At 32.8% G+C, this 25,663-nt stretch overlaps 1 protein-coding gene and 1 long non-coding RNA gene across 2 annotated transcripts in view; one reads left to right on the top strand and one right to left on the bottom strand.

Annotated features, from left to right (window-relative positions):
• LOC150098184 (neurotrimin-like) overlaps positions 1-25,663 on the top strand; it is a 368,343-nt gene that overhangs the window by 65,796 nt on the left and 276,884 nt on the right. The window lies entirely within an intron of this gene.
• Positions 24,389-25,663, bottom strand: part of LOC150098185 (uncharacterized) — a 112,393-nt gene continuing 111,118 nt past the window's right edge. Inside the window, exon 3 of the long non-coding RNA XR_016549604.1 lies at positions 24,389-24,472. This is a non-coding gene — a long non-coding RNA (uncharacterized LOC150098185). The remainder of the gene's footprint in view (positions 24,473-25,663) is intronic.

The following is a 25,663-nucleotide window of genomic DNA, read 5'->3' as shown; positions in this document are numbered from 1 at the left end:
TCACATAATTTCTAAAAATTATAAAACAATATTCCTTAAATGAAGAGTATTTTTTGTGTTCTTAGTAAGAAAATATAGATTATGAGAGAGAGAGAGAGAGAGAGAGAGAGAGAGAGAGAGAGAGAGAGTAACATGTTTGTATTGAGTGACGAGCAGATACAAACCTGAATTGCAGGAGTAAGAGGATTGAGTTATACGAGAGATATTATTTGTTTAATAACCTATTTTGTGATATAATTTATTTGTTTTCTTTCTTGTACCATTTACTTGAAGAACCCTTACGATAATTAAAATTTGTAGACATATATTTTGTTTTTGTTATTATATTTATAAATTCCAAATGTCTGGTGATATGATTCCTTTAATGAGAAATCATATTTTAACAATTCTCTATTTTCCATTGCATGTTCTGTACTCTGCTCGACTAAAGTCTAATTCTCCTTTTATTCCGATTCTTTCTGGATGTTAATTGAACTTCCTATCACGTATCGGAATTATGAAGGCTAAAATAAATTTATACACAACATATAAATACAGTATATTTATACATTAATGAGGTAAAACGATATAGCTTTTATTCCAGTGTGTGTGTGTGTGTGTGAGAGAGAGAGAGAGAGTCTCATTCTACAGAAAAAGAAACTGCAGAGCAATTTGACGGAAAACAGTTTCCCCAATAAATGAATGACTATTCAGTGAAACAAACATAATGCACAGTAAACAAATTAAAAGTGAGAAATGTATAATGTAATCCCTGTTGGGGAAAAGATAAGTGGACGTGCTTAAACTCCTTTTCATAATTCAGAGCAGGAGAAATATCCTTTGATCAAAATTTATTCTTTCTTCTTTATAACTACAGCAGATGTTCATATTTATATATCTATCTGAAGTGAGAAATGCACGCGTCTATGGAGGAGAGAGAGAGAGAGAGAGAGAGAGAGAGAGAGAGAGAGAGAGAGAGAGAGAAATAATAAATAGCACACAAAATCTAATACAATGGTTTGATTATCTTAAAAGCCCTTTCCGGTGATTTATTTATTTATCCAGGAAGTAATACTTTTTTTCCAGCTAGGTAATATTTAATTGCATGCAGAATAAGATGCATTTCATGGAGTTCCTGAAGGAATAAAATTATTCTTCTGCTCAAAAGATTCAAATACACATTTACATAAACCGATATTAAAGCTTACTTTTACCTTCGTGATTTTTTTATGATCACACATAACTTATGGCATGTTTTATACAACAACTGTTTCATTTAAATTTACTTTAGGTGATTAACATAAAAATATTATTTATTGAATAATTAATTACATCAAAGTACATCTAAAATTTTGGTAATTTTATAATATCTGTGATAGCTCTTTGTTTATTGTGTATGATGTTAATATTTATGTAAAATGTTTATTCAAGGCTACTGCTAGAAAACTCGCCTCAAATAACTGTAATAACACGTAGAAATCATGCGCAAATAATCAACTAGTTCCGATAGATCACCCTGAAGCATAAAAGAGAACTAATTCAATATTTTTCTAGTTGGCCAAACGACTTTATTTCAAATTATTTGTATGTCTGATTTCCCTTCAATTTTATGTACTTTCTGCAAAAAATAAATATTTCTGAAATATATTTCAGTTCCTAGTGATTAAAATCAAACGTGAGTTTTTCTCATATCGCAGTCTGTTAAATGTTACAACCTCAGCTCGTGGAGTAGACCGTTCTGAAATTTTTGCCAATATGATCAGGGAAAGAAGTAAATTCTTTTTATCAGAAAGTAAAATACTGAAATTTGAATATGAGATTTTACTTTTCGAAATCACACTCTTGAACTTCCTTTGCTATACTGCACTACTTCACCTGAAGACCTTTAGTGATGGTTTTTGCAGATTACTCTCCAAAACTTTTATCAACCAAACAAAAGTTTAGTTTCATCTCAACAGTCACTATCTTATTGAGAGATGATGCCTAAGTTTATAGATACCAATTTCCTTTCTTTTAAAAGTGAGAGGATAAATATGATGAAATTCGCTTTTGCATGAAGAATTATAATGTACTAAATCCAAATGCTAATTTATAGAAGATTTTTTATTTTAATTTAACTTTAAAATGTTCCATTTCTTGTAACTTATCTTTCGCCATACGTCCCTAAAGTTCCCAATGTTGATAAACTAAACAAGAAAAAAAAGAAAAGAAACTGTATAACAACCCTCATCTATTAAAATATTCTAAATTATGTACTGCTATTACATTAGGACTTCAATTGGGTCCTTTCTTAGAGGATAAGCTAAAGCTAACATGAACAAAAAAGCAGAGTACTTCTCAGAACATATGAATATTATCATGAAAGAAAATAGCAGAGGTAATGAATCAAACATAAAAAGGAGTAGAGAAATGGCAATATTTTTTCTTATGAGATTATTGCCAACTACTTAGTGTATCTGCATTCGGAAATGGGAAATGGGTCATTACTCTGGGGTGATAGACCCGGCTTTCTTGAAAGATAAGCATGGTCTATCAGGTACGTTGCTGAACCTGATATTAACTCAGTTCAACTTCTAAATCGATATCATAAATTCATGAGTGTAAAGGAAAGTTGTGTTTATTAAAACATTTGATCCTATACGCGGAAAAGGAAGAAATCAATAAAAAAAATGAGAACACGATAGCGAATGTTCTGGGTAAATTGATATCGGCTTAAGAATATAGTAATCGGTTGCATTTCAAATAATAGTGGAGTAATTAATATTCGAGCAAAGTAAACGTGTGTACCTGAATTACTTTTATGATGAAAGTGCTGAATTTACGATGTTAAGGCTGAAGTTTCATTAGCCTAATTTTAATCAACCAGAAGGGGATAATTTGTGGTTGCAAACATGTTTGCAACCACAAATCATGAAACTTGTCTAACGCAATCGAAAATTCCAAAAAATTTCAAAAAATTCTCATCTAGACGGGGTTTGAACTTTGATTTTTCGAATCAAAGTTTAATCACTTCCAACAAGAAAAGGCCAGTAATTAACCCACCAGCTATAAAGGTGGTTTGAATACTGTGGCGCGGAACATGCTTTAACCTGATATCCAGAACTTGACGAAATTGCTGATAAATTCTAAATCTAGACATTATATACATTGATTGGGGAGGGGGGTCATATTCATCATTATTCTTAAACAGAAGAGCCAACATACCAGTGATCGGATTTGGTACTCAATAAAAATCAAAACTTTATTTTTTGGGAATCTCAAAATTAATGTTTACAAATACTTTTATTGACATAACACCGAGAACTACAATCCCAAATATTTTATATCATTAGTTATAATTATAACTGTGGTCATATCTCATAGGTCTTATACTCGTGTGTGTGTGTGTGTGTGTGTGTGGAGGGGGAAGAATATCCATATTTGTCTCTCTTAAAATGCAGCCATCTTTTGGAGCCTCAATTTTATTGGTAGCTATAAAAGTTCAATTTGGAAATGCTGAAGAATATAAAACATTAATGCAGATTGTGAGTTTATGTATGGCAGGGTTTCTCAAACTTTTCCTACGACGAAAAGCACTTCACAAATCCTGAAAATTTAACGGAACATCTTGGTTAGAGTCGAGTGTCATCGGTCTCGTATTCAATGTAAAGCTAGGCGCACACTATCGCCGCAGCAGGCTGTATCGCATCGCAAAAATGGACAGCGCACAACAGGCGTGCCGGGCCGCATCGCATCGACCTTGCTTGTGACCGCACGTTTCCTAGAATAGGAAACGTGCGACACCTCCGTACTGCACAGGAACTCGGAGGTGTCGACAACAACGGGCGGCTGAGTCAAGGCAAGCGCGGGACCTACACGCAAAGTGAGGAGCGCTTGATTTTCAAACATGTTTGAACTTGTCGCAGCATTTAAAACCATTCTAGGCTCATATTAATTTTGATGATTTTTCACGGAACACTTATTCACTTTCCGCGGAACATAGTTTGGGAAACGCTGATGTATGGGATACATATTAAAGATTTAAAAAAAAAAATACATTGCAAAGTTATGTGGCTAGATGTTTTTTTTTTACCTTAAAATATTCAAATCGCCTTTCTATAGCAGTACAAATTGTAGAAAATAAAAAAGACGTGTTTCATTTTTTAAAATTACTAGTTAACATATTATTTCATTAAATATATTTCTTAATTTGAAAGCCGAAAAAATATGAAAGTAATTTTTAACATTTGTCTTATTTAGAATAAAAGACTCGAGTGTTTGCTAAATGAATATAGAATTTTGTATTACAATCATCACGTGAAGATCAACAGCTCATTTATCTAATGATAATTAGTGAACACATTACATTAGTGTAATACAATTAGTGTAGCATTGGAATTGATAAACAAACATATTCCTGAGTAAATAACAACATCATTTGTCAGCCGATTACCAAAATGCATTCCACAATAGTACTTTTATATAAATACAATTAATGTAAATACTTATTCAATGGCGTTTGTTCAATGAATATCTTTTTCTTGAAATATGCCATCTTAAATCAGATTATCACTGCGTATATTCACTTTATGGTGAAAGCCACAAAAAGATTCTTAACTATAGGATGCCAACAAATATCCAAGGACAATGTTATAAAAATTCGTTACACATACAAATATTACTGGGCTTAAATATATCAGTGAAGAAAGTTAACATAACAGCATCAACGCTCATATAAACTTCTACTCACAAGAAAAAGAGCGGAACAAACCAGATTCTTAGCCAATAAAATGCACTAAAATACTTCCAGCATTAATAAAAACATTCTGCGGCTCAGCTAATCAGTAGATTCAGCAAATGCAATAAATATTGAACCAAGAAAAATTCTCCACGTACAATGATGTACTTCTGATTTAGACTTTTTATGACTATAAACACTTATAATTTTATTCAAATATACAGAAATTAATACTTCTTATGAGTTGATGAGCCATACCAGAGAAAAAGCGTATCAAAAATCAAGATATTAATGTATGATGCGAAATACCAGTTGTACTAAAATATTTCTTGATATTTGAGAGATAACAATAATGTAGTTGGTACTAATAGAGCTCCTCCGCTAAGCCGAGGTAGATTACAATTCGCTGGGTCATTTCCCTTTATTTCATGGTGGTTGCTTGTTACTGACAATTAATAACTAATGATTCACTGGCAGATGACAGTATTGGACAGTAGTATGAGGATCCTCCGCTTGGTGGAGATAGATTAGGATCTGCTTTAGAATTTCTCTTTATTGTAGCTCGCATTATATTGCAATTAATATTTAAATGTGACTGTGTGGCGGGTCCTTTTGTGATTACCACCGATGAAAGTATGACAAAGTACAAATGACTTGGCTTGTACGTTATATTATATTATGAACTGCAAAAACTGTCCAAGAAACCTTAGTTAGGTTTCTGGGACAGTTTTTGGGACGTCAAAATCACGTCACAGTGATTTTGACGCCGTATGGTCACTTCCATACCTCATTGGGAGTGACGCCTTCTGCTAAAAGAAGTGACAGGTTAACACAGATGCCCTTTCCACAAAGAGTTAGCAGGACAATCACAAACATCCATGCCCCGCATCCCGCATTAGAACCCGCATCCTCTTGTTGACTGAAGAGCAGATGAGCTAACCGCTTAGCCAACCGGCTCAAAAATTTTTCAGAATTCATTATTTGCTTTTGGGGGAGAGAGAGAGAGAGAGAGAGAGAGGGGGGGCTATTTGGTTGATTTTTCCTACTTCACAGTATGGATAACTGGGGAATGGCGCAGATCTGTGTACATGAAAAGAGACGCCGGGTCCTCTCTGACTGTCCTAATCAGATGGACTATCTGCTAGCATCATGAACGATTCTGACATAAGACGAAACACCGTGCATTTCTGCGCGTTGTTCTGCCTGTGCAAACTTTTTCGGCATGACTATTCTCCACACCCTCGTTTCTCCCCAGTATTTTAATACTTATATATCTTAAAATATATCTGAGGCTATGGAAGTTCGAAACATTTCTGGTGCATATTAGGCATAATATGTCCAGTCGAAGGAGAACTAACACAAAACATGGCATAATAAGGCATGCAATTTCCGTTATTTAAAGCAAAAAAATTACTTCCGAAAAAAAATTTTAATCACACCATCAAACACTGCATGCAGTATAGACGTAAATCAATATTTATCGGTAAGCATGATAATACTCATCGGTCTCATTCTGAAAGCATTTTTATGAATCCGCTAATAATATATTTGTATGCTTTTAAAAATAAATATCAGGCATAAACGAAAAAGATATATCGAAATAACAGGCCTTTAAGGCCCACAACCTTCCAATCATGCTTGGATTTCGTAACCAAAGTACGAGGGTAGGATGGTCACCCCTATGCCTCTAAGGATTCCTGGCTGTATCCCTGTGTGTTCACGGGGCCGGTTTGCCTGCTTGCGGGATGAAAAACCTCAGATAAACTGTCGGAAAAAACCCTGCTGTCTACGCCCAAGAACGTCTAACTTGGCTATGGATGAGGAAGATCCTCAAGTTCCTCACATCTTCGACGGAATCGAACCTAGGACACTCCTTCCACAGTCATATGGTTGCGAAGCGCAAAGCTACTAGGCTAACCGCGCGGCTAAATGTAATTTACTGCTTTACCGAAATAATAAATGGTTAAATATATTATTAATCGAAACAAAAAATAAATGAAATCTCATTTCAGTGGACAAATCAGGATTAGCAGAGCATGATATTACTAATAATTATCACGTTTAAACGATGATCACATTATAGCATTCTAAGCGTGGAGTAACGTTAAGAAAAATATTTGGATTAAACGGCAGCCAAAATTATAAAATAGAATTGCACGAATAATGGAATTTCCTGAGACTGACTTTCTATACGTCAAAGTTAGTCTCAGGAATCCTAATCACTGCGCAATTTCGATTTTTTTCATGTTTTTGAGTGAACAATGCTATACGATCAGCGTATTTTAGATGTCAATTTGTGCGCGTGTGTTCTTCTGTTCGGTTTATCTTCTGAGAGATGAAAATTAATATCTTGATATGACTGCTCTAGGTTTTAAACACCAAGGTAATAGTAAAAAGAAAGAATAGTTGTAAACAAACTGGTTGATTGTGGCACTTGAATGAGATCTCTGGTTGACAACAACAACCAGAAATCTCAAGTGCTGCTTATGTTTAAAAACTATCTGTTAATTAGTTGTCACGAAAATTACAGTGAGACAAACGATTGATGAAGTGTGCCATTGGTGCACCGGCCTGAATAGAAAATAAACAGAAGACTTTATGAACTAAATGGGGGAAAATCATGATAGATGTAATCGATTGGGGGAAAAAAACATACTAATGAGTTAGTTGATTTTTAATTGTTGAGAAAATTGCAATTAAAATATGTGCACTCCATCTGTTAGTATTCAAAAATAAATAGGCTAAAGAGTACAATGTGAACCATCTAGGAGATTCCATCGAATTCAGGCATGTATAATGGAATAAGATGACAAATTAAAACTGAAAGAATTGAAAACTGGTTTGTCCAACATCTAAATTTAAATTCAAATGTTATTTTTATAAATTAATAACAATTTATTTAGTTAATGCGGTACAAAACAACAGAAATGATTCAGTAATATTACTACATTCTTAATAGTATTCTTAGAATGTTTTCACTCCTAGTGAACGTGAACTTCATGTGGTCTCAAACCGGGCGATCAATATCATGACCCAAACAGATACTTTCACAAACATCAATTGGATTTAAAAACTTACGATCTATTAGTTGGTCTTAAAATGTTCCTATTATTCAAAATCCCCAACGTATAATGGCATTTTTAACACATTCTTCATGTAATAAAGCCACTTCAAGTAATTTGTTTACCTACTGCTCGATATTTAAGATTATTTGTTCTTGAAGTCAATGTTAAGTTCTTGTACCCATATTATTATCTTCTTCTTCTTCTTTCCCAGATTCCATCAGGAACTGCGGGAGTTGCAAATGTTTTCCATCGGTTCCTTATCCTTGCTACTGGTCTTAATTAAGCAAAACTCGGGGCCTCGGTCGGCTCAGAGCGAGGCCGAGGCGCTCAGAGGGGGCCCCGAACTTTCAAATTTCTAAGGAAATTTGATAATAGAATTTTTGATGTTTCAGAGATGTATTGATACGGGAAATATCTTAGTATATAACTATATGATTTTTCGATAAAAAATTCTTTTTTTGCAAATATTTTGGGACCCCACTAATAACTTTTTCTCGAGGCTCCGCAAAATCTCCAGCCAGTCCTGTTCTCGGATTCTATTCAAGTCGATATCCTCCATGTAGTTTTAGGACGTCCAGGCTTTCCTTTTCATTGTAGATTCCATTCAAAGCGTCTGCGTGAGAGATTTCTTCATGAATCTTCCTAACTATATGTCCAATCCATCTAAATTTTTTCGTTTTCTGATTTCGAGGTTGACGTTTTGCTTATCTGTTCTTTTCCAGAGGTCTTCATTAGGAATAATTCGTGCCCACCAAACTCAATGCATGTTCCGCAGACATCGGTTTACGAATATTTGTAATTATTTTTGTATTTCCCTTGAAACCAGCCGCGTTGCGCATCCATATAAAAGAACTGATTTAATACATGTATTAAATATTTTAAATTTGTATCTGTGTGATTATTTTTCATACTCTACCAAGTTTAGCATATGCATTTCGTGCCTTTTGAATTCTTATGTCAACATTTCTAGTTGCTCCTCCATCTGGATAAAACATTGCCGAGATATGCAAAATGTGAAATGGTTTCGATTTGTCCATTTTCAATTGTATTTGGTTTCTTGTTGTTCACATTGATTCTCATTTCTTTGGTTTTCTTTTGTGTTTATTTTCAAGCCGACTTTCAGTGTTTCTTCTTGTAATGTGGTTAGTTTGATTTTGATATCTGCATACGTCTGAGATATGTCTGTGAGCAATTAGACATCATCTGTATTGTCTAGATCGCCCAAAGTTTTATTTATTTTCCATGATATTCCTTTGACATGTTTCATTGCTGTCTGTTCTAGAACTTGATCTAGCACCAGAATAAATAATAATGGAGATAGCAGTCATCCTTGTCGCACTCCAGATATAGTTTGAAAAGGCTGGACAAATATCCATCACGCAGCACCTGGCATTGGAAATTGTTATATCCTGTATGAGATTTATTATCTTCTGTGGCATTCCTTTATTTTCAAATGCATTCCATCCACAATCTCCAGCAGTGTAATCGAAGGCTCTTTCGTAATCCACAAACAGCAAATATAAAGGAGAGTTAAATTCACCCGACTCTTCGGTTATTATTCTTAAGGTGTTAATGTGGTCAATACATGATCTATTTGGCCTAAACCTTCTCATGCCCTCATGTAAAATATTAATGATTTTTGAAAGAATAATTTTGCAGAAACTTTTGCTAATAACGCATAGCAGGTTTATGTCTCTCTAATTATTACACTTTCCCAAATCCTCTTTCCAATTTTTCATTCCTTTAATAGCATTTTTATCTCCAATTTAGATGTTGGGCTAGTATCGATTTTTAGTTCATCTACTCCGTTTTTTATTTCTGTCTGTATTCTATCACTACTGTTGTTCAAGATTTGAATAAAATTTTGACACTAGAGTTTTTCCATTGAGATCCTTCAGTGGGACATTCTTTTGAATGGCTTCTCCAGAAAGTCTTCTTAAAAACTGTGCAACTCTCTACTGTTATACTTGTCTGTGCTTATTGTACCCTTAATGCCAGTCCTTCAAACCGTTATTATTTATCGTTTCTAGCACTTCTCTTAACTTTTTTTTTATTTAAATTCTTATATTTATCTTTGAGTTCAATTTTCTGTTGGAAAGTATTTCTTGCACATAATTTCAGCTTTAGTTTTTTTCACTAATCTTCAAGTTCCCAATATATATATATATATATATATATATATATCATCATATATTTTTTCCTATATTTATTCTTTCCTATAAGGCCTTCTCGGCCAACACTTCTTATTTTATGACCCTTATGCTATTAGAGTACTCGAGGGCCATTGGGTCTTTTCATTTCTGGCATTACAACTCTACCCTCTCTATAAACCTTACTATAATTCTTCCATAATCTACTCTTTTCCACTTCAATATACTCTATTCCTCCTATGCGTTTAAATTCGGAAGAAGGCTAGTTCAGAAGCCTTAAGGTAGCAGCCCTACCACTGAACTATTCCATCGTCAGGCTAGTCCCCCTGACATGGAGAACATAATTCTACTTGTAAGCTAAGAGAAGAAGATAATCGGATTGAATCTATGGGAAACGACCCTGGAATGGAAATGGTAAAACAAAAATGAAAACGACAAAAAAATATAATACACATAGCAAATTGGAATGTAAGAGGAATAGCATATAAAGAAATAGAATTATACCAATTCTTAAATGAAAGAAATTTTAAAATAACAGTAATCACTCAAACAAAAAAGAAATTAAAAGGAACTATGAGAACCGAAAATTTTAATGTGGAGTCGACAGAGACCAAAGAGCACAAGCAGGGGTCATGATTTGGAATCATAACTCAATAACTGAGAATAATAGAAGCTAGAATAAAAATAGATAGAGGCTATTTAACTATAATTGGTTTATATGCCCCACAAGAAGGAAGACAACAGGATAATATTGATTTTTATAATCAGCTACAAAACATATATAATAAAATAAATAAAAATGATTACGTAATTTTAGCAGGAGACTTAAATGCAAGAATTGGAAACAGGAAAATGAATAATAATATAGGAATACATGGAGAACATACTCTAAACAGGAATGGTAAAACATTTATTGATTTTGTAGTTTATAATAACCTAAAAATAATGAATTCCTTCTATAAAGATAAAGACATACATCAATATACTTGGGCAGCAAGAGGATGGAAAACAATATTAGAGTACTTTATATTAAATGAAAAGACATCAAAATTTTCACTAGACGTTAGAGTTCACAGAGGATATGAAATAAGCAGTGACCACTTCCTTGTTAAAATAAAATTAAGATTACCACCTAAATGGCTACAAGTAACAAGAACAGAAAGAAAAGTTGAAACATTTGTTTATAAAACTAGACTATTGAATGACACAAATTTACAATGTCTATATGAAAAAAGAATTAACCGACATCTAGACAAAATAAAACAAAATGAAGAAATAGAATGGCTTAATATAAAAACGATACTAAATGCAGCAGCAAATTAAAGCTTAGGAAAGACCAAAAAATTCAATAAAAGGAAAAAACGGAAGATCTGGGATCATACAATCAAAGAATAATCAAAAAGAAAAAAGAAGCCTATCACAAATGGTTAAGCAGTAAAAAATTAGAAGATGAAATAGAATATAAAAGAATAAGAGCCATAGCTAAAAGAGAAGTCAGAAAAAGACAGAGAATCATGGAACAAATTTGTTTCTAATTTAGAACATGATTTATATAAAATAAGACCCAATGTATATAAGATTTTGAAACACCTAAATGCAGATACCAAAGAAAACATAAAATTAAACGCTGAATTGAAATTAGAAGAATTTCTAAATTACTACACAGAATTGTGGACAGACAAATATTTTAAAAAAGACAACTGGCAAACAATTAACGAAAATGAAAAGGAAATAACTAAAGAATTAGAAATCAGCCTGAAAGAAACAAGAAACTGAAAATCACTTGGAGAAGATAAGCTAGGTTCAGAACTATATAAATACGCAGGAACAAGATTCAAAGAAAGATTCCTATTATTTTTAAATAAAATTTATTCAACTGGTATCCCCCCAATAGAATGGAAAAAAGCAATTGTGATTCTTATCTTTAAAAAAGGTAATAGAGATTACCCTAAAAACTATAGAGGTATCAGTATACTAAATTCCTGTAAAAAATATATAGCAGAATCTTAAATAGCAAACTAATGAAATATTCTGAAAACTTTATTTTAGAAGTACACAATGGATTTATAAAAGGACGATCATGTATAGACCCGGCCTTTTGCCTAAAATTAATAATAGAGAAAAGAAGAGAATACAATTTAGAAACACATATTTCATTTATTGACTTTGAAAAAAGCATTTGACAAAGTTAAAAGAAACATATTATTTAACATATTAAAAGAAAGACAAATACCAAATAATATCCTAAAAGCTATCACACGTATATATGTAAATAATCAAATACAAATAAGATTAAATCAAGAGCTATCATATACGAGAAAGATAAACCAAGCTGAGACAGGGATGTCCCCTCTCAGCAACTCTTTTTAATATCTACTTAAATGAAATAATAATAAAATGAAATCAATATTTACATCAAGGAATCAAACTTTCTCCTGCAGTAAACTTAAACACTATCCTCTTCGCTGAAGACCAAATAATAATTATAAATTCTGAAGATAACTTACAGAAAGCTATTTTAGATCTAAATGAGATATCCAAAGATTATGGTATGATAATATCAACAGAAAAATCAAAAACTATGGCCTTTAAAGGACAAGATCCAGCATGAACTAAAATAGTAATAGATAACAAGATCTTAGAACAGGTGAATTCATTTAACTACCTAGGATGTATGATCACATATGAAAATGAAAAAGATATAAACGTAAAAATTGCAAAATATTTAAAAATAATAGGTGTAATTAACTCTATATTTAAACCAAACCTAGTTCAAAAACAAACCAGACTAAAAGTATACAATACAATACAATACATTAGCCCTACCAGTCTTAATGTATGGAAGCGAAATCTGGACAATAAAAAAAAGACAAACGAAGATTAACAACAGCAGAAATGAAGTTTATGAGAAAAACTGCAAAGTATATCCTATTTGATCACAAAAGAAACGAAGAAATTATGAAAGAATTAAACCAAGAACCAGTAATAGAAAAAAATTAAAAAATATAAACATAAATGGATGGAACGAACACGTTCAAAGAATGAAATCAGAAAGATTATCAAAACAAGCCAGGACGTCCTCTTAAACGATTCAACGGTGACTTCTAAGGCCTAAATCCTTGATACGCATGATGATGATGATGATGATATATCATCATTTCTTATATACTCGCATCCTTCAAAAGGGAAAATATTCATAATATTTTCCCTTAACTTTATTTTATAATCATTGCAGACTTCAGCATTTTGTAATTTAGCAATATCAATGATTTCTCGAATATATAACTGCATAGATACTATTATTAGGTGATGATCTGAGCTAATATCAGCACCTCTTTTATTTCGGACATCTAATAACATTTTCCTGCACCTTTAACTGATGGCAATATGATCTATTTGATTCTGTTTTGCCATCTCGTGATACCCAGGTTACTTTATATATTTTTTTTCTTATGCTGGAAGATTGTGCCACCTATTACTAAGTTATATTTGCCACACAGTTCAACCAACATTTCACCATTTACATTTCTCTCTCCCAAACCATGTTTGTCTATTACATTCTCTAGCCCTTCTTTATTTGTATCAACTTTAACGTTGAAGTCACCCATGAGAAGTATGTTCTCGTTACCATGTGTCAGTATCAAGGTCTTATCAAGCAGACTGTAAAACGTTTTTTTTTTCTTCAAAGGATGCATTCTCAGTTGGGGCATAGCACTGAACAACTGTTAATCTTCCAAATTTAGTCTTAAGATTTACTGTTATTATTCATTCTGTAATTGGTTAACATCCAATTATTGCTTAACTAAATATTTTGCTCATGAGGATTCCAACTACATATTGAAGTATGTATATCAGTTATATTAGGCATCCCTGAATAAAAAAACACATTTCTACTGTGAAAATTTATTCTATCAGTACCATTCCATCTTACTTTACTAACCCCCAATAATTCAATTTTATATTTTTCCATCTCCTTTCTTAGTTGTGCTAGCTTCCTGTTTGATGGAGTGTTTTAGTATTCCATTGGCCAATTCGTGTCTGATATTCCAAGCTTTAACCGGTAAAAAAGAGTCTGTCCCATTTCTGCATTTATTCGACTTGAAAACAGTATTTAAATTTTCAGAGACTTGCGGGTTGTTAGCTCATAGACTTCCTATTCGGATGGTGGGGATGCTACCTAAGTATCTAAACATGCATTTTATACACAAACAATTGCTCTCGTGTAGATGTTTCAGTTATACCGCCGATATCCGGTCATCAGGACCTCCTTTGTGATAACAAGTTCTACTAGGAGAAGGTGAGGGTAATATTTGAGTGGGATATTTCAGTAATATTTGTGTTAGTTAGATTATAAAACGTTTTTTCTACCTCTATGTCACTAAGGGTTAAAAAATTAAAATGCAAAACTTTGCAACTGAAATTTTTAGTTTCGCACAATCATGAGGACAAAGTTTTATTATTTGACGATTTTAAAAAAATTATTATGTGCAAGTACAAACATATTACTATTCCTATTTTAACGATAATAATATAATTCCATCCAATAATAACATAATTTTTATATTTTTTCTGCATTTGTATTTTAGTTTTAACTGTTGTCTATGCTCATTACATATCTATAAAGAGCAAATTATTTAAGAAGAAAATAATTTTAAAATATAGTCAGTAAAAAAGCTTAAAAGTACGAAAACATCTATAATTAGTTAAATAGTTTTAACTATTTCTAATTAGAATTAAGTAACAGCATGAGGACAAAGCTTTACCCTTAATTCTGTGATGGAATAAATTCATACTGATTCCCAAGAGCTTTACATATTCATAAAGAGAATAACATTTTGAATTCGATGCTTTTTTGCCCTTCCTTCTTTTTTTATTCTCATTCTTAATTTACTTCAAGCACGAATAAACAATCACCATAGCGCGCCACTTGATCGAGATCTGTAACGAGATAAAGCAATGTTTCCTAAAGAACAACTCCGAAAAATTAAGCATCAAGAGTAGAATTCGTAGATGATCTCGCTTCCCACTTCTAGTTTAGCACGGTTTCGTGTGTGGCAGAAGGAAATATATGAGACCAATCGATCAGACTAATTACCGACTTTGACCTTTAGATATTTCACCAAGACATATCTCATTTATTTGGAGAAAGAGTTTTGTTAATATCTCCTCGGAGAAAGTCCGTTTGTGCAAACTTGCACGATTTCTTCTCTTCTGTCTTGCCTCGGGCTTACTGAAAGTACGTTTTTAATTGGAAGGAAACGTTGCAAAGGGATCTTAATTTATGAACGAATTCGAAGATTTGAAGGCTGATAAATGAACTCCAAAGTAAGAAGGTTCGAGTAGTACTGAAAAAAAAAAGAGAAGAAGAAGAAAGGGAAAAATTCAGTTACTCTTGGTATTTTAATCCTTTCTGCTAAGTTCATTTTAAGCCTGCAATCAGTTTATTGCGAGGATGTCAAAGAGGTCAAACTAATTTCACTCTCTCTCTCTAAACACATACATACACACACACACACACACACACACACACACATATATATATATATATATATATATATAAAACTTTTTCGCTCATTTCGTTTTAAGCATGACAGAAGCACACAGGCGTGCGAGAAAGAGAGAGGGGGGGGGGTTCAAAAAAATAATGTCGAAAAAATACAGGGACATAGTCAGTGGATATTTTCTAGTAAAACTACTTCATAACACATGCGTACAATAATAATATCACACAATGCTAAGGTTGCCTCTAGAATTAAGTAGTGATAATAATAAAATATAAAGAGTGTAATCTAGAATTTGAAGTGAGGTCATTCGCTATCAAAGATGTCGTTGGTTGAAGAGGTTGTGTTTGAGTCTCACATAACAAGCTAAAAAAACTAAATAACAAATTTTTCATTTAAGGTTGAGTTACCCAGTCTCATACAGAGGTGATGGGGTTTATCCTCAACGAATCTCAGATATGTTTTCCCCTACAAAAGCGGCATACCTCCCTTGGATGTAGCTGTATCACTACCATTAGATTTGAAACCTTGTTTACATGACTTTTTAATATTTTTAATTAAAAATTAGCTCTGCTATGAGCAAAGACAATTATAAACCCAATTTGAGTGATCTATCCATTTTTAACATTGTTTTTAATTTAACCCTAATAAGATCTCCATTGCACCTTCTTTTCTTTTTGTATTCACTATTCTTCACAAATGATTATCTTCGCACATTTTATTTATGATTAATATTAAGAAAAGAATATACTTTAGAGAAATGCTGCAATAAGACAAGGAGGAGGATGAATGTAATACAATAATCCTCACGCAATTAATCATTTAGAACAATATAATATGTGTAATCGCATTACGTGCATCGTTTATACTGTTTGTTTGTATAGTTGGTAGAGATATGTTTAAAACAGTAACCGCAACCTCTTTCTCTAATAGTATTTATCTTTTAAATTTTCATATTATCCATGTGTAGGTTGCTTAAATTTTATAAAACAGTGATTGTCGCTACATCCACTTGTATAAAAAAGCATCCGATACGAGTATATATGCATAACTCTATCACCTCTATGCAGCCGATAATTCATATTCGGCAGAAAAACCTTTCTTCGTCCACGATTCTATCCTAACTGCCTCTTGGATACCTAGTGGGTTAAAGAAGCTCCCAAATATAAAAGGGTGATTGAGGGCTAGAAACTCGATATGTTATGACTACTAGTCTCCAGAAAGAAGATAATTTAGTAGATATCTTGGATCTTCTTCAGCAGAATGCATTGTTTCATTAGAATAATTTCTACTTCAACAAAACTTTAATTTCTAACTATTAAATATTTAAGTAGAAGCTACCCTGTTTCATTACGGTGTCAAACCATTTGTATGGCGGAAGTAAAACGTAGTTAATACATTTCAAAATGAAAAGTACCGCAATGTCAAGCCTTTCGGCGAATGCACGATTTGCCAATTAAAATGTTTAAAATGGGGTATTCAATGAGAAGAATGAGAGACGAGCTAAATGTAGGTGCATTATTTGTGTATGTGCGTGTGTTGTGAGTGTGTGAGAGAGAGAGAGAGAGAGAGAGAGAATACCAAGTTAAAGGTGAAACAGTGGCAGATCCTTCAGTCTGCCAACAGTGTAGATTTCATATATTTCATTAAATATTCTTCCATCAGTATTTAGCATCATCTGCCTATAAACGTTGTCTCAAGCGATGGAATATGCGTGTGTACGAATTCTTGGATTATTCTAGTTTTGATTAACCTATGAGGAGTCGAAGAAGTTCACAGATTATCTAAAAACTAATTTGATTCTTTGCTTCATTAATAACCACTACTGAATTATCCGCGAGATTAGCCTAGTGGCTATGCGCTTCGCAACCATATGTCTAGGGAAGGCGTGTCCTAGGTTCGATTCCCGTCGACGACGGGAATCGAAGTCTTGGGCGACCGGTCTTGGGCGTGAACAGCAGGGTTTTTCTCCCCAGTTTATCTGAGGTTTTTCATCCCGCAAGCAGGCAAACCGGCCACGTGAACACACACGGGAATACAGTCAGGAATACTTAAGACAATCCCTCCAGCCACAGGTCTGAATTGTCAGCTATGCCGGTCCCGAGCCGGATAAAAATAGGGGGGATTGAGGTGGTGATTCAACGTTGAATCACCATACGAAATGAATGATGAACTGCTGAATTTTATTGAAGGAATAAATATTTATTTGATTCTGCCATACATCATATAAAAGAAACCTGAATTGCCGAATTCCTGCCATTCACTCTCTTAGAAGTCCAAGCCTTTAATGAAGATTATGCGGAATGTCGTTTTATTTTACATTTTGAGTCGCATGTATAAACCATGTGCGTGCGTGTCAGCAGAGATGGAATCTATGCAGCCATTTTACATTAGTGGAAATAGAACGCATACTTACTGTTTAACATAATTTCACATTAAGTCTAAGAGGTTAGCTCTTGATGAAGAAAATTAAGCATTTCAAGGAACTGCTTCCAGAAACCTAGAAGCAATACCTTAAGGTGACCAGTTGTCTTAAGATACACAGGAATACGCTTTAATCTTATAATGTTGTCTCCATAAATTTATTATAAAAATGGAACACTTTTTCTCGAAAAGTGTATACTGTTATAATTGCTCCTCTTCTTCTCCCTATTTCTTGTTCATTTACTTTGTATACGGTTTATGAAATGGACACGCACTACTACTACTATATAAACAAAATAGAATATTCTCAAAGCAAAATAATAATAATAATGAAACAATAAAACGAACATTGAAATGTTTAATTAATAATAGAACTGACATTTACTCATAAAGTATTCTATTCTTGTCTTTTTCTTTTTCTTGGTTGGGACATTTCCTATCTGCGCGTTAAACCTAAAACAAGAATTTATTTTATTTTCAACTCTGAAGGGATCACTTCCCTATTCGACACCAGAGAACGTAGTCACGGTTGTTCAAGATAGATAAGTATAGTATAAATGTGTATGTGTGTGCGCGCGTGCTTACGTCTTAGCTACTGCAGTATGGTCTGTACTGACCGCGATAGAATTATATATATTTTGAGTTATTGTTTACTGATTTAGCTATCTGGATTTAGGCCGTGTTCAGCAGATGCCATATAGATCATTGAACTTCAGCTTTTTCAATTTTTTGACATTCACAGACAACGCAACGTTAGAAGTGAATATAGAAATTTTTAGATGCTTTTAGATGAGAGATGATTTTTATTATACCGAAAAACTATTACCAATAACGAAATCAAAACAAACGTCAACGTAAATCGAAAATAATATGTCAAATGGCCTAAAATATCAAAAAACTAACACACATGGTTTATGAAATAGGTTTTTCTTCATTCTCTGATATTTAGCCTACAAAACGTGGTTTGGGTGAAATTACTACTATTATTCGTATATCAAAGACTTCTTTCAGTTGCCTGAAACAAAATGTCCTGATCACAGGACATTTTGTTTCAAGCATCAGTAACTTGTTACTGATGCCTCTGTTTTTAATTACTACGTCGGATAATAAATCTTCTCGCATAATAACTACTGACTCAAAAGGAGAAAATCCTAATCCAGAGAGGCGAATATAAAAAAGACTAGAAACCTTCGATATAATCTCATTTGATGATATCGAAAAATGGCTGGCATAATAGTGAACACGGAGTTGTAGTGAAGAGGAAAAATTCATATCACTCATACTTATTTTTTTAAAAAAATCCACTTTTATCTAGAATTACTTTACATATTACAATACATTAAATTAATAACTTCCTACCTTTCCTTAGATCCATAAAGTGAAAGCGCATTCAAAAATATCTTAAAATTTAATTATGGAGAGGAGATTTGCCTAACAATTTCAAGACTGGAGATCATCTTCTCTAGACTCTTTCCCCATAATCATGCACAGATTTCCCTCTTACTTCCCTAGAGTTTTGCGCTGTTCATTAAGGGCTTTCAGGTTTTCTGTAGGGTAGTTTCGGAGTAATTAGATGAGGATGGATAGTTTAAATACATGAATGTGTTGGGGTGAAGTTAGGAGACTCAAATGTCTCATTGGTACTTCGTAAGAATTAAAAACTCATTTAATTCAAGAATGCTTGACACGACCTCTTAGAAAAAGAACGAGGGGGTTTTAAAACTGGCCCTTTTTATTTTTATTTAATTAAATGTAGAGAAGAAAGAATCTGACAGTTAAGTAGTTAATGAGTTGTGTGCTATATTAATAATATATCTCTTGGGAATAGTTTTTCCTTGCTTATTTGTTTAAATAAATGGAGTCCTAGATATTCTCTAAGTACTCGAAAAGCTTAAAGATTTTGGGATAAATAAATCTAAATAAAATCTTAGAGCTGAAAGATTTTATTTAGAGTTCTTTTGATTTATAGACCGAAGCAATTAAGTCGTAACGCTGGTGTGTTATATCTGTGAACTACGTCTATTCTTTTATCAGTTTGCCTATTTTGTGTGATGAAAAACCAGCATTTTTTTTTGGGGGGGGGGGGTGAAAATTTCCAACTTAGATCCGATAATTCGCCTTCAGTCGAAAAGCAATTATAAAGTTTCTTCATGTCCTACATGGGATTCAAGCCATGATCTTTCTAACAAAAGGATAAAAAGTATCGATAAAAAGTCAGCTGCGAAAGCTTGAATTGTTCGATGTGTTTTGGGGAATTTCACATCACACAAGACTTGTTTCCCTGATTTCGTATTTTGAGCTCAAAATTGTCAAAGATTATATTAGAATTCAGCGACTATCTTATTACATCCCGGACTCCAATATGTACACATAATTATAAAATATATACACGTTTACACAAGAATATTATTTAATTTGCCAAATATTTCAGTCTGAATATTAAAGACCATCTCCAGTGGCTATATAGGAATAGTTTTAAAAAACAAGGTGGAATGCGAATAATTGATCATTCACAAATAGAACGAGCCGCGTGATGTCATATCGCTAAGTATTAAAAGAGTAAACATTTTTTATCAGAGTCATGATTAAATTAAAGATAGTAATTCAGAAATTCATGTAATAATCTTAAAAAACATTAGACTAATATAGGAAATTAAAAAAAAAAAATACTACTAATAATAATGATAATTAATGTGTTATCCTGATTAAACTTTCCCAAATTTTTGATACAGATATACAGTCATTACGATTCAAGTTAGGACGTTGAAGTAAGGCCTCCACACTTTCTTTAAATAAACGTTCAAATTTGTAGCGACATCCGTGTAGGAGGCGAGTCTTGGACCAAAGGATGTTGTGGCTTGTTTCTATTCCGTGCTGAGCTAATCCAGATTTCTCGGGTTTGTTGGGTTGAATGGATGATTGATGTTCTTGAATTCTTTTTTTTATACAGCGTCCAGTTTGTCCAAAGTAGGAAAGATTACAGTTACACGGAACTTGACACACACCAGGTAGAGACATAGTTGAGCGTTTATCTTTAGAAGAAGGAAAATGGGTGGATAATTTGTTAATAGGTGTATAAATGGCTGTTAAATCATATTTGGTTGTAGAATTTGTTTTGACATAAGAAATATCCAGAAAATATATAAGAAATATATGCCAAAACAAATTTTACAACCAAGTGGAAGGAACAGCCATGGGAAATCCACTCTCTCCTGCTCTAGCCAACTTTTATTTGGAACAACTAGAAGTCCTGTTTTCATCTATATTCCCTAAACCATCCTTTTGGGTTAGATATATAGACGACATCTTTGCTGTATGGCCTCATAACAGAGACTTCTTACCTTCCTTTTTAAGCAGTATCATTCCTTATATCCTCGTATAAAGTTTACCATGGAGATTAAAAAAGACAACAAGTTATCTTTTTAGACGTCCTTCTCATCCGTTCACCTACTGGTATTCTTACAACAACAGTTTACAGAAAACCAACTTTCACAGGTCGTTATATTCTCAAAGAATCTGCCCACCATCCTTGTCAAAAAACAGGAATAATAAAATGTTTAATCAGACGAGCCAAAACTAACTGTTCAACTTCTCGTTTATTATAGGAAGAACTTTCGACTATTAAACATCACACGAAACTAAATGGCTTCTCCGAAAAGAGTACACAATATCTTTTCGATTCTTACAATCCAACACAAAACAGCAAAGATTCAATACCTCTAATTCCAATTCCTTACATTTCCAGGATTTCAGAACCAATTTCAAGAATTCTGAAGAAATATGATTTAACAACCACTTATACACCTATTAACAAATTATCCACCCATTTTCCTTCTTCTAAAGATAAACGCTCAACTATGTCTCTACCTGGTGTGTATCAAGTTCCGTGTAACTGTAATCATTCCTACTTTGGACAAACTGGACGCTCCATAGAAAAAAGAATTCAAGAACATCAATCATCCATTCAACACAACAAACCCGAGAAATCTGGATTAGCTGAGCACGGAATAGAAACAAGCCACAACATCCTTTGGTCCCAAGACTCGCCTCCTACACAGATGTCGCTATAAACTTGAACGCTTATTTAAAGAAAGTGTGGAGGCTTACTTCAACGTCCTAACTTGAATCGTATTAATCAGGATAACACATTAATTATTATTATTATTATTAGTAGTAGTAGTAGTAGTAGTATGTTTTAAATTTCCTATATTAGTCTAATGTTATTTAAGATTATTGCATGAATTTCTGAATTGATATCTTTAATTTAATCATGACTCTGATAAAAAATGTTCACTCTTTTAATACTTAGCGATATGACATCACGCGGCTCGTTCTATTTGTGAATGATCAATTGTTCATATTCCGCCTTGTTTTTTAAAACTATTCCTATGTAGCCACTGAAGATGGTCTGTAATATTTGGCAAATTAAATAATATTCTTGTGTAAACGTGTATATATTTTATAATCCTAATGTCACAAGTATCTTTAAAGAATCAATATGAAGACATGTCACACTTCCAATAAACAGGGTGGTGGGCTCACACGTGGAGACTAAAATTGTTCCCCACCTAAAGACATTCATAAACACCCATGTACAGTATATAGCAAGATGTAAACCCACAGCTAGTTGTCTAGAGAGAGAGAGGGGGGGGGGGAGTAGTTTATCTGCTCTGTAAACCAAGTCGGTAGTTAATCATATTTACTAAGCTATTAACAAAATAAAAACAATCTCAGTAATCTGATGGAAGTAACATTGATTTTTCTGTCCTGGCTTTTATGTCCGTCAGACGGTTCTTATTACCATACTTTGGTGATTATATAAGATTTGCCTTCCCATAGGCCTGTTTGGAAGAACGATTTCACTTGAATGGAAAGGATAATCCCATTAAATATGAAGGAGTATTTTATAAGATTTTAAACTATAACTAATTAACTGATTAGTCTGAGAGTACAGGTGGTAAGAACTTTTCTTTCCGGAAACATGTTTCGCCTACTCCTCACTCACACCCACAATAAAATACACACAGCTGAAAGATACTCTCCTAATACTGGCAACTGCTTCGGCAATAATTTTATAGAATTCAATGTGGCCAATGAGGGTCAAGCAACACAAAAAGAATTCTGAATGTGGATAATTGAAATAGACTTAAGTTTTTCGGCTGATTAAAATTTAAAAAAAAAATGTTTGTTGTTAACAAACAGCAGACATCACTGACTCTTTATTCTACTCAACTGATTTTAATGCATTCATGAATCATCTTGCCACTGTAGATAGGAACGAAACACTTTAAAATTTATTATTATTTTTTTAATTATAAACGGGAGAGAGTTTATTACTTAGTTTTACAATGATATAATCTATTCCGAAATTGTTTCGAATAATTATAGTCTATGAGTAATATGAATATCCAGTATTTATGTATAATTTAAATAAAAAGATATAAATAAATAAATGAAAGCAACCAATTTTGCATTTATATCATGGATCATCCAGTGGGGATGATGATGATGATAATAATAATAATAATTAAAAATCTCTAGATACTGAAAAAAAGTTATATCGAAAATCCCTCATTCTTTCAATCAAATATTAATTTAAGCACTGATCATGTTATAAGTTTGTAAAATCACCAGAAACCCTTGAGAACACATCACTCGGTAGTGGAGATGGTATTGAGCAATCTGAAATACGCGAACTCTAGCATGGAGCAGAGTTTGTCTTTCAAATAGATACCTTTCGTTCACCATCCGTAAGTGCTTTTATTTAAGGTTTTACTAGCCTGGCAGCTGCTTCGAATTGTCGGTTTTCATCAAAGACTACGTAGAAATCTAAGGAGAATAAGAAACCTCTTTACATACCGCAGTCCCATTGTCTCATATGTAAAACTGGAAGAATTCTCTTCCCTAGAAGGCTTCTCCATACACTTTGTGACCTATGTTATAAAACACCATGAATAGTTGGACTTGGATTAAGCGATATGTCAGGTCGTTCAATACGGAAGTAGTAATGTTTTTTTTTTCTTGCTGTCACAAAAACTGTTTGTGAAACAAATCTATTGGAGGACATGCAGTTCACAGATATAATACTGGCTTTGCGTAATCTCAACAAATCACAAGGAGCTCTCATGAATGGCTGCGATGAAAAGACGATGAGGGGGGGGGGGCACCGTCAAACTGTAGTATATTGGCTGAAGAACATTTTAACCAGGCTTATTCTTCTAGTTTACAGAAGAGTAAGTTATTTTATTCTCCTACATTATTCCTGATGATATTCTCGGTTCTATCTGATGTAAAATACGGTGCATCAATCACGTGCTCTTATACACCCTTTTAAATAGTGGGGAAAACAAAAAGAACTAAAACTAGGCATATGCTCAAAACCTGAATCAGTCTTAAAGAGAGAACTACATGTCACTAATTCGAAGAAATAAACTGAATAATAAGTATCTTCCAATTATTATTAATAAAAAAAAAGTATTATTCGAGTTTCTCTTATTAGTTATAATTTACATTATCAATCTGTACTATAATTTCCAAAAATAAAAATAAAATAAAATAAAATTTCCTCCTTCACATGAACTACATTTTTGGTTTCCGCAGGATGCAATTTCTCGTATCGGAATATTTTATCTGGATCTGACCATGCAATAAAAAAAATAATAAAAATATCAAACAGTTGTTTATTGTTAATATTTTCATTAGAAAAAATAATAAAAATTAAAGTATAATTTATAATTGGTTGTTTTAATTTTATTTGACCGTTAACTGAAAGCATATATGACTGTGTGTTATTCTGACTACTGCTCCTAACCTCCCTTTGGTTATTCTAAGTGTTATTATGTTATTATAATTTCTTTATGACGATTTGGTCCTTTGACTGAGATCCATAAAACTGTCTTTCTTATGATTAAAAAAAAAATCCTGTTTAAGAAGTTTCATCTTGCATATTGAAACTAAATGTAATAGAAAATTAATATCTGTTTTTTAAAAATTCAAGGTAATGAATTTATAAATAATTAGCCACCGTATTGAAATTATATGCATAATCAGAATGTAAGTTTTTTTTAAAGGCTCAGGTATTAAACTGAGTGTGTTTAAAATTTAATTAAAGTATTCTAAATTTATAAAATTTATTTGATTATGTAAAACAATGAAGCAAAATATAAATCAGAAATTTGTGGCCAGTTTAATTCGTAATATGATTATAATTAATTACTCCTTTAAAGTTCAAAAGTCTTACTTAGCGGTTAATGTTATCTCTCCCATAGGACTTGTTAAAACGACTGATTTTCACTTAGTTTGAAATTTAACAACGTACGGCATTACTTTGTTTAATTATCGACTCGTATTTCCTCTAATAAGCTTTATTATCGCTAATTGCTTCCTCTGTTTAGGAAAGCTTTCTTGGCAGAAATGTACCTTTCGATAATATAGTGATTTGAATAAAAACACTTTTTTGAAGGAATATGTAACGAAGTGTTTGAGATGTATTTGATTTGGGAGGCATTTTCAAAAAAGCACGAAAAATTTGCGCTAGTTTTATTATGTTAACAGATTTTTCAAGATTGCGCAATAATACTTTGCTCATCGGAAGTTCTTCCAGAACAGCGATAACATTATTATGGGCAGATGAATGCCACCCTATGCAGCTACCGTCAAACCTTGGGTGTGAATTATCAAAAGGCAACTTCGGTGACTAGTGATACAATTCACTGTCGCAAATACCCTGGTTAGTATAAAATGTATTATATATTGTTCTTCAACTGGGAATTTATTGAAAAAATAACACCAAATACTGATGTAGAAATAAGTGATATAATGATTTGG

The sequence above is a fragment of the Typopeltis vanoorti genome, chromosome 16 (genome assembly GCF_054136105.1).
Source record: "Typopeltis vanoorti isolate ZY-2024b chromosome 16, IOZ_Tvanoo_1.0, whole genome shotgun sequence".
NCBI lineage: Eukaryota > Metazoa > Arthropoda > Arachnida > Uropygi > Thelyphonidae > Typopeltis > Typopeltis vanoorti.
Note: the sequence above shows the minus strand (reverse complement) of the source record. Positions and strands in the feature narration are given on the sequence as shown.